Consider the following 14,303-nt stretch of genomic DNA (forward strand, 5'->3'; position numbering starts at 1 on the left):
AACAGCAATACTGATATTATAATAATAATAATAATAATAATTATTATTGTTATTTTTTTTTATCTCGGTCATCCTATTCGACTGTGTGATATTTATAGTCTGGGGTTCCGGGTTGCATCCTGCCTCCATAGGAGTCCATCACTTTTCTTACTAAGTGCGTTGTTTCTAGAAGCACACTCTTCTGCATGAGTCCCGGAGCTACTTCGGCATCTAGATTTTCCAGGTTCCTTTTTCAGGGATCTTGAGGTCGTGTCCAGTGTTCCTATGATTATGGGTACAATTTCCACTGGCATATCCCATATCCTTCTTATTTCTATTTTCAGGTCTTGATGCTTATTTTTATTGCTGTTATAATTATCATTGTTATTATTATTATTATTATTACTGTTGTTGTTGTGCTGCCGTTACATTTGTTGTTTATTTTATTCTTGTACTGTGTATTTTCAGTCTTATCTATCGGGCACTGAGTACTGCCATGAGAAGGCCAAGGAAGGAGGAGATTCTTTATTATGTAGGGCAGCGCTTCTTGGACATACAAACTGTGTCAGAATCCTCGTTCAATACCAAGATGCAAACGTCGAAGAACTGGGCTCAGGTATGTCATTTTTAACGGCCTTCGAAAGTTAGCTTTCTCTGACCTACTGTACTGAGATAATGAGTGAGAAAACTGCAATGGTCCATTACACAGATTGCTTTGACATTTAACATAGAAAGTATTTTGCAAAATGAGACGTACAATTGGATTGTTTTTCTTTGCAGTTTCAATTCGTGGACTCAATGTACCTGGAGTACGTCCTTTATGGTGTGCTAGTCAAGAAGGCCACTACCGGATAGTTGAATTTCTCCTTTCCAAAGGGGCTAATCCAGACGGCGACACTATTTTCAACAACACTCCGTTGCGAGCAGCATGTACCCGTGGGCACCTTCCATATCGTCAGACTTCTTGTGCAACACGGAGCACGTGAGTTTCTGCTTTGTTTTCAATATTCTACAGAAGCGCTACCATGTTCACAAATCTTGCTTTCGCTCGTATTGATTGAGTTATTTTTCCAGATATTGAGGCTGCTAATCATCGCGCTGTCACTTGTCTGATGCTCGCTTCCTTCAGCGGTCATTTAGAAATTGTCAAGTGCCTCTTAGATGCTGGTGCTGACGTGAACAGCAAAAATATGAACGGGAAAAGCGCACTGCACTACTGCGCAGAAACAGGACGTCTGGAGGTCATGAAAGCTTTACTGAATCACAACGCTTGGGTGGATGCTGACTGTTCTGGTGAGTCTTGCTTAAAATTCTTTGGTTTAAAATCATATATAATTCTTATTCAGAACTTGACCGATGTGGTTTCGAATGCTGTCATGTGATATGTTGATTAATATTTTGTCAACTATTTTTTTTATTTTTTTGGTTTCCGACAAAGAATTGGTAGTTTTCGGTGTTGCTTGCAAAATGCAAGTCTATTCCAGTAATATGAATATTAAACAAGGCAAAGCTATAAATCTGTTCTCATCGTCTTCCCTTACCAGGATTAACGCCCTTGATTGGATGGATGTATGATATTTAGGGCAAAAGCCCAGGCATTGGGGCCAAGAAGGCCATTCAGCGCCGTAATGGAGAGAAAATAGATTATGTTAAAGTTATGAATTCATGAAGGAAATGATTAATAAATAAAATGAAGTGATGTGACCAATAAATAAGGGTATGAAGTTTAATGAATGATGTGATATATACATAAAAAAATTAATGTCATTAAAATTCTACGTGATGTAATAAATATATTAAATAAATTAAATATCGTTAAAAATTTGAATACACTTTAAAAAAGATGATAGCAGAAATATCTGCTTCATCTCCCAAAATATCAGACAGGGATTTACCCTGAAAATATCTCTCTTTTGGTTAAAATATCTGGGCAGACCACCAGAATGTGCTCCACTGTTAGTGTCTCGTCACAGTAAGCACACTCTGGAGGGCTGCTTCCTTCTAAAATAAACTGATGGGTTAGACGAGTGTGCCCAATCCTTAATCTGGTTAAAATAACCTCTGTTCGTCTGTCAAGCTGGAATGACGAAGACCACGGTAGTATATTATCCCTAATATTTCTATACTTATTATTGGCAAGAAGAGGAGAAGTCCACCTTTCTTGCCATTTACTTAAAACATAAGATCTAATGGGACCTTTTAGGTCAGTATGAGGCACTTTTCTGAAAGAGGTTTTCTGATAAAATAGTGGCAGCTTTCGCTTCCCTGTCTGCCATCTCGTTTCCGCGAATCCCCACGTGAGGTGAGAAGGGACCCAACAGAAAGAGACTGATTTACGTCGACAATATATACGAAAAAGCCACTCTGAACTTTTTGAATTAATGGATGAAAGCTATTAAATTTTTAATAGCTTCTAAGATGCTTCTAGAGTCTGAGTATATGACAAAATTAGAGTCACTACTTTAAAAAACTAAATCTGGGCAGACACTACGGCTGTTAATTCGGCAGTAAATATTGATGCAGAGTTAGGTCATTTTTTTAATAATTTACTCGACATTCATTTGTTTTTCTTTATAATATACAAAGTGCTCAACGCACATGCAACCCATTTTCATGGGTACTAAATCTGTGGTTTCTTTTTCTATATTTCGTAAAGTTTCTTATAATGTTTGTTACACCATCTTTTGTTATGTTTTTGTTATTGTTGCACAATGCAATGAAACAATCATTACATCCACAAGAGTTGTCATGTATATTTCTTTCTTTATTTGTTCTTGTTGTACCAGTTATTGGTAATGGAGTGATCTCTTCCCTTTGACATATTCACCACTGTCTAACTTACGACTGTCTTCCACTTCTTCGGTATTTTGGGTATCAGTATCCATTGGTTTTACCATTATTTTATTCTATAATGGTATATTCTTAACTTGTTTTTGTTCTTTCTTCATATCTTTTACCTTTGATTTGACCGATGTTTCTCCAACAATTGTTGGTTTTCTTTGTTTTGTACAACGTTCTTTCCAATGGCCTTTTTTATCTTTAATTTCTCTATCAGGCCGCTCCTCTGTTAGTTCCAATAGCGTCCTCTTGTGTTCCTATTTTCATTAATATTTCAAATGAATCTGATAAAATGTTATCCATATCATTTGTACCAGTTTCTTTATTCTTTACCATTTTAATTTTTTCCCTTGGGCATTAATTTCTATTTGGGATTTATTTTTCTGTGTTTCGTTACTTCTATTTCTATGTATTTTTGTTTTATTATTGGTTCCTGTTATTGAAGAATATGTATGTTTCTTAGATGGATCTTGCATTCCTCTCACTTTTACTTCCAACTTAGCCTCTTTGATAGACATCCCTGTTCGTTCTTGTAACATTTTCAATTCTGTATTGTATATGTAGTACATATATTCTTTGGACCTTGCATGATGATCCTCTCCACAGTTTACACATTTTGGCTCACTGCATTTACATTGTGTGGCATGTTCGTCAGATCCACAATAAGCACATACAGGTTCGTTACGACAGTTTTTCTTTGTGTGTTCATATTTATTACAATTTTGACATTGTAGTGGCTTGGAAGCATAAGGTCTAAGTTCTCTATTTTGGCCTAAAATTTCTGTTTTTTTGAGGTAAATCTTGACCCTCAAATTTTATTTTTGCAATTCTTAATACTTTATTATTCTGTTTACTTGGTATTATATATACCTCAAAATCTTGGACTTTGGTATATCTCATTTTAAGAGAGTCCAACAGCATATTTTTATCAACCGGTTCGTTACTATTTTCAGGAAGTACAATAGTACCCAGAATGCTGTTCATAGTGTCATGCTTCTTTACTTTTACATTTACATTGTCAACACTTTTTATTGATAGATAGTCTTCAGACTGGTTTTTTGTTGTGGCTTCTATAAGCCACGTCTTCATTTTTATTTGTCTAAACGACATTTCTGTCGTTGAGTGTCTTTTTAATAAGTTCTCCAACTTTAGGGCTGAGATTTGTTGTTCTGTTTCCGAAGAGGGAGTCGAAGTGAGTCAAGGTTGGGTCAAGACGATATTTACTTCTATTTGATTTGTTGTGTACTGGAGCATAAGGTTCCAGTGTGATTACATTTGGATTCTTTTTTGTTTTTTTTCAAAGAAAGGTTGTTACAGGAGGTTCCAGCGTTTGTCATCAGTGCCGAGTCACTACCATCAAAGGGCCCATGGGTACTCGAATCTTTATTTTCACTCAGCATAAAGATTTGAGGAAGGAAAAAAAAACCTGAAAACCTTAAAAAGATATCAGCTTTTCATGGAGTTTTATTCTTCCACCATTAGCACAAGTGAGAACTGACTCCCAAATGTCCGCTCACTACCCTACCCCAAAGGGGATGGCACAACATGATTAGAGTGGCTCAAGTGTAAGCCAAACCAGCTTGCTGGGACTGAGAGTATTACAAGAATACAATCATCCCAACCCTAATCATGTTATGGGCAAACCGGATAGAATACCGGGAGTCCTATCCATAGAACCAGACCCCCCTGGAATCTGTGGTTCAGCCCTAACGAATAGTTCCGCCTCTGAGCTACCAACCTGGTAACTTTCGGGTCTGAACATTATCGGGTAGTTGATGGTCCTACCACAGTTCTCAATATTTAGCTTTGGATATAAACCCATTCCCAGCTATAATATCTTTTCCTGTCTATCAGGTCCAATAAATTTTATGAAAAGTGGAAAATTCCACAAATTTAATCCAAAATAATATATGATGGTATATGAGACTCTTGGACTCAAACCCAGAAACAAATTCCTGGGGTTCAAGAGCCCCTTCACCACCTGAAGGTGGTCTCATATCGAGCGGGGTGTGCAGTATATTGCAAGGTCATCAACAAAAAGCAAAAATTTAACAGGGGGTGAGATTTTTCCAACCACACTACTTATTGCCACTGAAAAGTGTTACACTTAAAACGCTTCCTTGGGGAACTCCTTCCTCCTGCATAAAAGGTTGGGAGAGGGAGTTTCCCACTCTTACCTTTAAAAATCTGTCTGTTAAAAAGGAATATACAAACCCGATCATTCTCCCACATATTCCCATCTTGTGCAATTGTTTCATGATGCCAATTCTCCAGGTAGCGCCATATGCTTTCTCTAAGTCAAAAGATATGCCAACAGTCAGGCATTGTTTGGCGAACCCTTGCTGGATTTGGTTGGTCAGCCTTGGCAGGGGATCAAGGGTGGAGCGGTTTTTTCTTAAACCAAATTGGAATGGCGATAGTAATCCTTTGGTTTCCAGGTGCCAAACTAGTCTAGTATTTATCATTTCTTCCATCAGCTTACATACACAGCTGGTAAGAGCTATTGGTCTATAGCTGGTGGCTTGGGAAGCATCTTTATTAGGCTTTTTAATAGGAACAATTAAGGATATTTTCCAGTCCTTGGGTGAAATTCCAGTTTCCCGTATTTTGTTTATAATCTTCAGTAAATATTTTTTGGCATCATCTGGGAGGTGTTTAAGCATTTCATATATGATTGTATCCTCACCTGGAGCTGTGGACTCACTTGAGGAGAGTGCCTCACGAGGTTCTCTTAGGGAAAATTTGTAGTTGTATGGTTCAGATTTTCCCGAATCAAATTTCAGGCACATTTCAGAATTCCTAATTCTTTGAAATTCTGGAGAATAATTGTTAGGGCTGGAAACTTTAGAAAAGTGTTTTCCTAGCTTATTGGCAACTTCAGTGGGCTCTGTGATTAATGGTGATGCAACAAATTTTCCACTCAGTTTCCTTTATTTTGCGCCACACCACTCTTAGTGGGGTCTTGGAATTTATTCCATTAATATATTATTATTATTAAATAGTTTAACCAGACCAATGAGCTGACTTTCAGCTCTCATAGGGCTGGCCTTTTGGATTTGATTAAAATACTAGGTCCAGACCTGAAGTCAAGCATAGGACCCAATAGATCATTCCGTTAATGATGAATGAATTAAAATGAAATTAAAACTGCACATAGGCACATCCTCTCATACTGAGACACATACATACAATAAATACATTTACTCATACTTCCTTACATACATACTAAAAAGGTATATTAAAACTCAGAATATAAATTAAGCAACATTTTAAAATTTTTCTCTTTTTTTTAAATTCAACAAATGTTAAAAGGGAGTTTTCGTGCTTTTATTATTTACTCGTTTTTACATTTTATTAATCAAATTACAGTTCTTCAGGAACATCAAAATTGGAATGACTGAAAATGTAAAAGATTCTGACAAAACTTCTTTCATTGATCTGTTTCCAAAAGTAGGCATTCGTTGTTGGTCATACTTTGGACATTCACATAACACATGTCTGGCTGTTATTATTACTCTGCATTCTGAACATTCGGGAGTCAGGCCATGTGGGCTGTCATTAAGCGCCCATGTGTCAGACGAGTATGGCCTATTCTGAGACGTGTTAAAATTACTTGTGCGTGTCTCTCTCTGATATGATGAACTCCATTTTTTAACATTAGGTTTCACTTCTTTCAATTTATTACTTTCAGGTTTTCATCCCATATATATTGCCATTTATTTATGATACCCATTTTTATATGAGTTACATAATCAGTAACAGGGATATTCACATTTGATCTTGTCATGTGAGTTGCTGCTTTAGCTGCTTTGTCTGCATCTTCATTCCCTTTGATCCCTACATGAGCAGGGATCCAACATATTTCTACAATTTTCCATTATTATATAATTTATGGAGATATAATTTAATTTGTTGTACTATATTATTTTTTGATTTGTAACTCTGAATAGCTTCTATAGCGTTTCTCGAGTCACTGAAAATCACAAAATTATTGAATGATGATTCTTTAATTATTTTTATAGCTGATGCAGTTCCATACAATTCTGCTGTAAATACAGAAGCATTATTAGGAAGAGAGAACTGACAAGTTTTGTCTTGGGACACTGCAGCATATCCTACTCCGTGTTCTGATTTAGATCCTTCTGTATATATTAAAAATGTGGACCTCTTTGGCTTATATGCTCTATTGAATGTTGTTTATGGTGTTCTGGTGTATGAGTTACTTTTTGATAAATACTTGAGGTGTGTGCAAATTCTCATTTTATTCATTGTCCACGGAGGAGGTGATTCTACTATTAAAGGCACTTGTATATTTATATTCAACGACTCAAACAATCTTCTAGCTCTAATTGGGAGAGGTGGTGGATGGTTATTTATAAATACATCACTTAATTCAAAAAATTTTTTGGTTGGAGAATCACTAATTTGAATTCTTAAAGCACTTTTCATTGTTACTAGTTCTCTGTGGAGAGACAAAGGCAGTTCACCACATTCAACTTGTAACGATGATTTTGGTGATGATCTAAAGGCTCCTGAGCATATTCTAAGGCCTTCATTGTGAACAGGGTCTAACATTTTCAGCACTGTGTCAGATGCTGAGCCATATACTTCGCTTCCATAGTCAATGATGGACAGAACTGTTGCTTTATACGTACAGTAAGGGTATGTCTATTGGCTCCCCAAGTAGTGTTTGATAGTTTTCTAATAAGATTTAATGCTCTTTTACGTTTAGATTTTCCATATGTAATGTAGGCTCTCCAGTTCAAGTGAGTGTCAAATATTAATCCCAAAATTTTGCTGTTTGGCCAATTGATATACTTTGGTTTTTTTATTTTTATATCTATTTCTTCACCTTTTTTCCACTTTTTATTTTGATAATATATGATTGCTTGAGTTTTATCTATGGAAAATTTAAAGCCTATAGATGAGGCCCATTCATCTATTTTTACTATGTTTTTATTAACGATTCATTCTGCATGTTTTATTCGGGATGCTGAATAATATATGGCAAAATCATCCATGTACAGGTTACTTTTAATGCCAATAGGTAGATTTTTACTGATATCATTAACTGCTAAAGTAAACAGTGTGCCACTAAGGACGCTTCCTCTGGGAACACCATTTTCAAGTGGAAATGTTCTATACAGACCATCATCAATTCTCACCTGAAAATTGTGATTTGTCAAAAAGTTCCATATAAACCTAGGTAAATGTCCACGGATGTTGTTGTTTTGTAAACTTTTTAATATAGCATACCTCCATGTAGTATCGTATGCTTTTTCAATGTCAAAAAAGACAGCTACAGTAATTTGTTGTCGTTCAAAACCTCTACGTATATGGTCTTCTAAGTTACAGAGAGAATACAGTGTAGATCTGTTACACTGTGACCCAAACTGAGTGGGAGTTAAAACTTTATTTTCTCAAATGTGCCATGTTAGTCGAGCATTTACCATTTTCTCTAACAATTTGCATACGCAGCTTGTTAAAGAAATTGGTCTGTAATTATTTACATTACTGGGATCCTCTCCAGGTTTGGGGATAGGAATTATTATAGTTTTACACCATTCATCTGGAAATAAATTTTGAAGCAATAAATGATTATAAAACTCTAATAAAGTATGACTTTGCCAAAGGTGCTATGACAGATCATCTCAAAACAAATATTGTCACCTCCAGGAGCAGATTTATTGCTGTTCCAGAGAGCATATTCCAACTCTGACATACTAAATTTTCTATTATAATATATATCTTCTATTGTTTCAAAAATTTTTTATTAATTCTATTTTTTTTTTTTTGTGCAGAAGTGTTCATCTAAATTTTTATCACTACTTGCATTTGCTAAATTTTCTCCCATTATATTACTTATTTCTTTTGGATCAAGTGTTCTTTTCCCATTTTTTAATATGGCATGTCTAGGTGGTTTAACATGGGTACCATTTATTTTCCTGAATTTTTTGTATTGGAGTATTTTAATTTTGCAGATATTTTGTTGCATACAGGTTTTAATGTATCGATTTCTAGTAATAACACAGTCATTTTTTGTAAAACTCTTTCTAATATCGGTAATTTTTTATTCATTTTATTGAACTTTCTATTCAAATTATCTAATCGTCTCCCTACTGAGTGTTTTATATTTATTAATTCTGTTAACTTATCAGACCACCAGGGAACTTTGTGTTTTGTTGGTTGGGGTTTTGACTTTGTTATTGCTTTATCAGCAGCTCTTTTAATGAAATCAACAAGAAATTTATTAGTTTCATTATGGTCTTTTAAATATTCAAATGGTGGGATATTTCTAGTGTGCATTTCATATCACTCCCAATCTGCTTTATAAATGTTATAGTGAGGGACATGTTTTGCAGGATTAGGCAATAAGGAAATTAATATTGGGAAAGGATCACTAGTGTGCATGTCATCAACTGTATTCCAATCCAATCTGTCAACTATGCTTGTTGTACATAAAGTCTACTGAGGAAAATGTTCCATGTGCTTTTGAAAAATATGTGCTAATTTCGTCATCATTTATACAGCACATGTCATTTGAATCCATGAACTCTTCTATTTCACTACCTGTTCTATTTGAGTTTGTACAATGACAGTCCCATATTGGGTTGTGAGCGTTAAAATCACCTACTATTAATGTAGGTTCCTTGGTATTGTTAAGTAAATCTTTAAGTTTATCAATGTCGTAACTTTTATTAGGTTGGTTATATGTTGTAAATTATGTAATTATCGGTTTTTATTCGTATTTTAATACTTGATATTTGCAAGTCAGTAAAGCTTACAGGTACTCTGTCATAACATACTTTGTTATGTACATATATAGCAGTACCTAAATTTCCTTCTTCTTCTCTAGCTGTAGACACTAAGGTATATTGTTTTGTTGACATGTTGTAAACATAGTATCATTGGCTCTTATTCTCTTAGTAATCGTTGTACTTCTCCTAAATGTAATCTGGTCTGTAGACCATTTACGTTCCATTGTATAATAGAATTATTGAAAGTATAACGTTAGTGTGTTCAATTGTTATTTTCTTTTCGTGGATCATCAACTTGCATTTTTTCTAAAATCCTATTTACAATATTTATTTGTTTTTCTTTATGAGACATTATGTGTCCAATGCACATACAGCCCTTTTCGTGACTGTCTAAACTAGTAGTTTCTTTATTTCTGTATCTTATCAAATTTCGTATAGGGTTTATTAAACTGTCCATTTATATGCTTTCGTTTTTGTTGCACAGTTCAATGAAACATTCATTACATCCACATGTGTTTTCGTGTGTCGTTTTTTTCATTTACTCTTGCTGCACCTATTGTTCGTGATGGAGTAATCTCTTCTCCCATCACATAATCATTCTTGTCAATGGTTTGTTCCTCTACTATTTCTTTGATGTTCTGGGTATATGTTTCCATTGGTTTTATTATTACTTTAGGAGACAAAGGCATATTTTTATTTTTTGGTTTATGTTCTTTCTTGGAGTCTCCCGCCTTTATTTTAATGGATGCATCTCTAATAATAGTTGGTTTTTTGTTGGTGTTGGGTGGAGGTCTCTCTAAAGGCCTCTTTTTTTTCTTTTGTTTCTAATTCATCATAACTATCTTCTAATATTTCTGTGGTGCTTGTATTGTCTTCTAGTGATTCCATTTCTCTTAATATCTCAAATGAATTTGAGCAAATATTTGTATACATTTCTTGGTCCTTTGCAATATTAGTTTCTTCTTGCAAAGTGGTTGTTTTTCTTTGAGATTGATCTATCAGGATTTTGTTACTCTTATTTATTTCTATTTTTGTTTCATTGTTTGATCTTATTACTGTAAAAAAGTTCGTTTCTTAGCGGGATCATGCATTCCTCTAACCTTTAATTCTAATTTGGCTTCTTTTCTAGGCATTCCTGTCCTTTCCTTAAGTAATTTTAATTCTGTATTGTGTATATAATACATACACTCCTTAGATCTTGCATGGTGACTTTGTCCGCAGTTCACGCATTTTGCTTCACCACACCTCCACTGTGTGGCATGTTTGTCAGATCCACAGTATGCACATACAGATGTATTACAGCAATTTTTCCTTGTATGTCCATACATACCACAGTTTTGGCACTGTAGTGGTTTTGGAACATACGGTCTCAGTTTTCTGCTTTGGCCTAAGATTTTAATTTTTAAGGGTAATTCTTGGCCTTCAAATTTTATCTTTGCTATTCTTAGTGTTTTTCCACTACTCCATCTACTGGTTATGTTGTATATTTCGCAATCTTGTACATAGTTGTAACTGTTTTTAAGGGAATCTAGTAATATTTTCTTTTCTATTGGTTCATCATTATCAGGGAGTACTATGGTACCTTGTATACTGTTCATATTGTCATGTTTTTCTATATGTACTTTTACATTGTCAATATTTTTTATATTTAAGTAATTTTCTGATTGAATTCTTGTTGTGGTTTCTATCAACCACATCTGTTCTTTTACTTGTCTGAGTGACATTTCAGTAGTTGAATGTCAATTCAACAGGAAGTTTTCTAATTTCAATGCCGATATTTTTTTCTCTGTTTCTAATGTCAGGAATCTTGACCAACTTCCACTCCCAAAGAGGAGTCGAAGTGAGTCAAGGTTGGGTCAAGATATTTGGTTTTTTTTTTTTGTTTTTTCATTGCAGCATAGGGCTCAAAAATTACGTTCTTTGTTTTTCTGATTTTTCCAGAGAGAGGTCAGAGGAGGTTCCTGCGGTTGTCAACTGTGCGAATCGCTACCATCAAAGGATCCAGGGGAACTTAAATCTTTAAACAACTGAGCATTAAGACTGAAGTAAAATAGAAAAAAAATAAACCTGAAAACCTTAAAAAGATATCAGCAGCCTTTCATGGGTTTATCCTTCCACCAATGGCACAAGTGAAAGCCGACTCCTTGGGTCCACATCCCTACCATACCCCATATTTTGGCACAACATGATTAGAGTGGCCCAAGTGTTTTGGCCCGTTTGTTAGGACTGAGAGTATTACAAGAATACAGTCATTTCCCACCTAACCATGTTATAGGCAAACCGGATAGAATGCCGAGAGTCCTATCCCTAGAACCAGACCCCTGGAATCCATGGTCTAGCCTGAAAGAATAGTTCCACCTTTTGAGTTATCAATCTGATAACTCTCAGGCCTGAACATTATCGGGCAGTTGATATCCTACCACAGTTCTCACTATTTAGCTTCGGATATAAACCCATTCCCAGCTACGATATCTTTTCCTATTTATCAGGTATAATAAATTTTAGCAACAGTGGAAAATTCCACATAATTTAATCCAAACAGATATATAATGCCATATGGGACTCTTGGACTTAAACCCGGGATCAGATTCCTGGGGTTCAAGAGCCCCCCCTCACCACGTCAAGGTGGTTCCAAGTTGAGGGGGTCCATTAATATAGTAAAGTCAACATTCTCTTTTGGCTTTCTTATAAAAGTGCCGCTGCTTGGCTAAAGCACGTTTGTAGATAAATTTAGACAGAGGGGAGCAACTAGTTTTGTAATGTCTGTAGTACTTCCTAGTCACTTTTCTCAAAATACCACGTCTTATTCCACCAGGGAACTGCAGGTCTACGAGGTTTGCCTTTTGTTTTTGGAAATGAGCCTTCAGCACTCTTCAAAGTAGATTCAATAAAGTAATCATAGGCATCTAGATGAGAATGAAAGGACTCAAACTCCCTATCTGGATTGACACCCCTTACTGAATTTATCCCAGTCTGCATCCTCTACCTTCCACTTAGGTAAAACTTCAGATGGAGCATTCAGAGCATATTTCAAATGTATCGGGTAGTGATCACTTCCATTTAAATCTTCATTAACAGGCCAATTAAAATCAAGGTGGATACTAGTTGAAGAAATACTAAGGCCCAGTGCAGAGAAATGATTATTGTGAATGTTGTGGAAAGTCATTGACCCATTATTATATACGGTAACATCATTCCTGTCAATAAGGTCTTCGATTAATTTCCCTTTACTATCTAAAAACCGACTCCCCAAAGGGGGTTGCAGGGATTAAAATCACCTAGGAGAAGCAAAGGAGCCAGATCTCCAATGTTAAAAGCAAGGTCTGGTGGAAGGTATAAGGAGCAGATTGTTATCCTCTTGTTATCCAGCTTGTAGAGTTGTATTTAATTGTATCGTGGAGTGCTGCAGAGATTCATTAATGATAATTGCAGCACCTCCATGGGCACGATCACCAGTTGGGGGATATGATTTATATATTGAATAATTTAGTCCAGGATTATAAGGAGAGTTGCCTAACATTGTTTCCTGTAGGCATATAATCCCTGGATTGAATTCATCCATTAAAACTTTAAGGTCTTCTGTACAGGCTCTGAGACCTTAACAGTTCCACTGAAGGGTATCGAGCATGAATGCTAAGGTGGTAAAATGTGCTACTTCCCACTCCTTGCAGGGGAAGTACTGTTCTTTGGGTGGAGTGGGAAATTCTCCTTTATAAGAGATTGTTTTCTTAATCCCTTTTCATCTGAATTGGAGTTCAGGGTCTTTGGTTGATTTTCATATTTTTTATTATGAACCTGATGTTCAGAATTACTGCTGTGATTCTGTGCACCAATAATCCTATTTGTCTTAGGGCAGCAAGACTGAATTGAACTCAGATGTTTTTGTTCTGAATCTACTTTTGGAACCACCTTTCTAGGAGGAGAGATCTCTACCAAAACACTGAACCCATTTGAAGTTTTGATAATAAAGTTATCATTATTTGGGGAAGTATTTCTTGTAGGAACCTTGGTAGTTGCAACTGTAGCTTTATTATTATTTTTGTTTGTGGCTGTGACGACTGATGGCTCTGAACTAGCTCTATCTAATTGGGATTGTTCCTTTAGCTTATTTTTGTTTTGAAGTGTTTTCAGAACATCTTCCTGAATTATTGAGTTGATTTTGGCACACATTTTTGGAGATGAATCAGCAGCTGTCGACTTTGGAAGATAAATTTTCTGTGCTTTTGGAAGTACAATTTTTGGTATTGGACTCCAAAGCACTTGCTGACGAAAGTTTCTGACCAGTTTGGAGATTTTCATTACTATTTATAGTTCGAGAAATAGCAGGTTTGTGATATCTACTATTAGACGCAGTTATTGGTGGCCTTACATTGCTGGAAATTTTCATAAGTTTTATTACAGAAGCATAGGTAGAGTTGGCACTTTTGTTTGCCCCCTTTACCATGCGCTTTGCTTCGCTAATGCTGATTATATCTGGGACAAGCCCTAGAATTTGGAGTGTGATCACCCTTCATAGAAAACAGTATTGGGCTGCTTCGCAATCATCAAAATTATCGTGCTCTGCAGAGCACACAGGACATCTTTTATTGTTATCGCAGGAGTTTTGAATGTGTCATATTCAAAGCATTTGCGACACTGTCTAGGATTTCTTTTATGTTTTTTAACCTGCATCCTCTCATGGCCAACAATGATGGTATCTGGTAGGTAATTGGAGGAGAAGGTTAAAAG

General features: G+C 35.7%; 1 long non-coding RNA gene across 1 annotated transcript; it reads left to right on the forward strand.

The window, feature by feature from the left end:
* Positions 1-50: 50 nt before the first annotated feature.
* LOC136851143 (uncharacterized) lies at positions 51-1,650 on the forward strand. Its single transcript, XR_010856785.1, has 3 exons — positions 51-595; positions 760-961; positions 1,054-1,650. It is a non-coding gene; the product is annotated as an uncharacterized lncRNA (long non-coding RNA).
* Positions 1,651-14,303: the final 12,653 nt, after the last annotated feature.

Source organism: Macrobrachium rosenbergii, chromosome 23, assembly GCF_040412425.1.
Source record: "Macrobrachium rosenbergii isolate ZJJX-2024 chromosome 23, ASM4041242v1, whole genome shotgun sequence".
Taxonomy (NCBI): domain Eukaryota; kingdom Metazoa; phylum Arthropoda; class Malacostraca; order Decapoda; family Palaemonidae; genus Macrobrachium; species Macrobrachium rosenbergii.